This window comes from Humulus lupulus, chromosome 3 (genome assembly GCF_963169125.1).
Source record: "Humulus lupulus chromosome 3, drHumLupu1.1, whole genome shotgun sequence".
Lineage (NCBI taxonomy): Eukaryota > Viridiplantae > Streptophyta > Magnoliopsida > Rosales > Cannabaceae > Humulus > Humulus lupulus.
In genome coordinates this window covers 108571709-108574863 of record NC_084795.1, presented here as the reverse complement: position 1 = coordinate 108574863, position 3155 = coordinate 108571709, and the positions used below count along the sequence as shown (strand labels likewise).

Sequence of the window (3155 nt, the reverse complement as noted above, 5' to 3'; positions counted from 1 at the left end):
AAAGTTTATGATTGCTTACCTTTGTTTAAATGATTCAAAGGGAGAGTACACTGCCTTCAGTGTATCCATTAGAACTCGAATATCAGAATCTGAAAAGGAATGCTGAATATTTCTAGCAAAAGTCTGTGTCACGTTGTGTAACTCAATTAATGCCTCCAAATGTTTCCTCTGAATCTTAATTCCCTTTGGCATGTCACCAGACATAATATCTAATAAACCTGAATAAAAAGAAACACATTGATAGGATAATTTATAAATTGCCAAAAATAAAATTGCATGACTTAAAGCTTGTCCAATTGAAAGATATCATATAATATTAAATGCCTACAAAATTTAAAAGCACCATAAAAACAAGTCCGTAGAAACCTTTTCCCAAAGCTCTTGTTTCAGGAACAACTTCTCCAATTGAAAGGTTGATACGTGAAATAAAGCTTGCTCCAATAGTTGCCATTGTCTCGATCAGTAGCTTTGGTACAAGAGTTTTATAATCCTCAGGAAAAGCAACCATACACCTGCAGATGATAGTTTAAGCTCAGTGCTTAATTTCAGTGATAGCTTCTTTGTATCAACAAGATGTTCCTCGGTGCTTAAAAAATATATATAGTCAGAAGAATTTACCACTTCCACTCTTGCTCAAGATAAAGAATCAACTCATCATAGAAGCTTGGCAACCAACTTGCGAATGAAATTGTCGAAGAGCTTGATTGAAACTCATGGCTTGACAGCCTTTCAGCTTCAGTCTTCTCATTTGCAAGCTTAATAGCACGTTGTTTTGAATCGAAATCTTCCCAGAGTGTTTTATGGGCTTTAGGTGAACTTTTGTGTAATGTAGCTCCAGTGATTTGAATCTTCCAATTCGAATGAGAATACCCCGCAAACTTTGAGCAATGTCTATCTGCAGGATGATAATAGATGTAAGTTATTCAAGTTGCGTATGGTATGTACTAAAAGGAATTAATAGGAGATAAATTGAACAGAAAGCAAGCCATAGGCAAAACAAGTGTTGTAAGAAATTTGGTGACCTTCCGGCTGGATAATGCATCTGTTAAACGTGGCTGCACCATTGCATATAGCCTATCCTCTAGGACCTCGAGTTGCTTTCTCACATTAGCAAATTCAGCAACCTAAAATGAGCAAAACAAAAAATAAAATATCAAGTTAAAATCATCAAAAATTATAAAATCAAATGTAGAGTATAATGTTAAAACAATTTATAGAAAAATATTACCTCCCCAATAGCAGACAAGCAATGCCTCATGTTGGCTAAGGTTTCTGCAACCCTTGGAAGATCACCACTGGCAAAAACATCTTCCACAGTTGAACTTAATTGAGTTAACCCAGCAGCATCCTGTTGATCCATCAATGAGTAAATCAAATGCAACATCAACATTTTCCAATACTGCACTGATTATAACTTCTATGATCAAATACCCACCTGCAATGTCTCATAAGAAGCTTCCATTCTCTGCTTAACAGTATCAACTTTGGCCAGAGCAGCTATAGATTCAGCTGATGATCCTTCAGCCTGCATATTAAAACCAATTGTTTGAAGAGAAGAGTATTGTTATACATATGTATCAAGTGAGAAGCTAAAATCTCAAACCATATAAACAAAGCTAAGCCGGCAACAGCTGTCTACCCATGTAAATTATATAAACCAATTACATTAGTAAATGTACTGAAACGTGGGTATATCAATGTGAACTTGCTACTATAATTTATAGTAATGCTCTACAACATATTGCAAAGCAGAATATATATATTTAGGCAACTATTTCAGTTATGTGTGCGTATATCCATGCATATAACTCAACATAATTCCATTGTTCACATTAGCAATAATCTATTCATAATATCTACATTTATTTTTAAGCAGAAAAAGCAAAAACGAGACGTTTTAACCAAAAGGGTGTCCTGCCTTCTTGTAATTTATTCCAAAAATCTACTAACTCATTGCCAAGAGATTGAGCTCAAAAGGTAGCACAAACTACACAATCGTAGTTCTCAAATATCCAAAAAAAAAAAAACTAATATTGAAAAATTTGCATTAGAAAATCTTCCTCAAATTTCCCTCGTTCACTTAGGCAAATTGAAAAAACTCAGTTGAGCAATTGAGAAATATATTAAGCTTCAAATTTGGCATTAAGGGATAGCATCATTAAAAGATTATACTTTCTTAACTTATAAAATGCAGTAAATCTGACACCGCCATCCTAATATTGTCCAAATTTTCCATACTTCATGTCTTCTAGTGAATTGAACCCAAAAATAAAGTTAAAAAACCAAATTCGAATTGCGGCAAAAAGAAGAAACATAGTAGAAACAGACATAACATGTAGGTACCTTCTTGAGCTTCTGAAGGATTCCGGCGATGGCGGAGCGTAGTGAGACCGCATCGTCGCGGAGTCGGATCACATCGCGGGTGGCCCATGGCACGCGAAGTAGGGCAGCGGAGCTCTGCTCCTCTAGCGAGGCAGAGATCTCTTCAGATACGATTTGGAGCCTCATCTCCAGATCGACGAGATGGTTATCGACTGAGTCCTCCGGGTGCCGAGTCTGACACGCCGAGTTCACCCATTTCTTGGGATCGAAACGCAAAACGCAAAAATCACACAAAACACAAAACGCAAAACGCAGACACACAAAACGCAAAAACAAAGCAAACCCAGATCACAAAAATCATCGAAAAACTTGAGAGAAAAGAAGAATTGACGAGAGAAAGAGTCGAGAGAAGGAACATACTCGTGTTGAGGCAGAGAGAGATGGTAGTAGCTTCGCTCAAGAGCTTATTACAAAGAGGGCACGTCATGCATGCCTCCATCCCTCCTCGCTTTAACAATCTGACCCGCCATATCTGTGTGCGACTCCCTCTCTTGCTCTCTCCTTCGTGAGGGCGGTGAGGCAGAGATGAGTTGAGGGCGGAGAGACTTCGCGAGGGCGGTGAGGGCGGAGAGACTTCGTGAGGGTGGTGAGGCAGAGATGAGTTGAGGGCGGAGAGACCTCGTGAGGGCGGTGAGTCTTCGTGAGGGCGGAGAGGGTGGAGAGGGCTTCGTGAGTGAGAGATGGAGGCTGAGAGAAAGGGAATTTGGCAGAAATTCATTTTGGCGCCTGAGTTTTTAGTCATATGGCACCAAAATCAGACCCGTGTGTTTTTA

At 38.8% G+C, this 3155-nt stretch overlaps 1 pseudogene; it reads right to left on the bottom strand.

Moving 5' to 3' along the window:
* LOC133824913 (conserved oligomeric Golgi complex subunit 7-like) lies at positions 1-2652 on the bottom strand (annotated as a pseudogene).
* Positions 2653-3155: the final 503 nt, after the last annotated feature.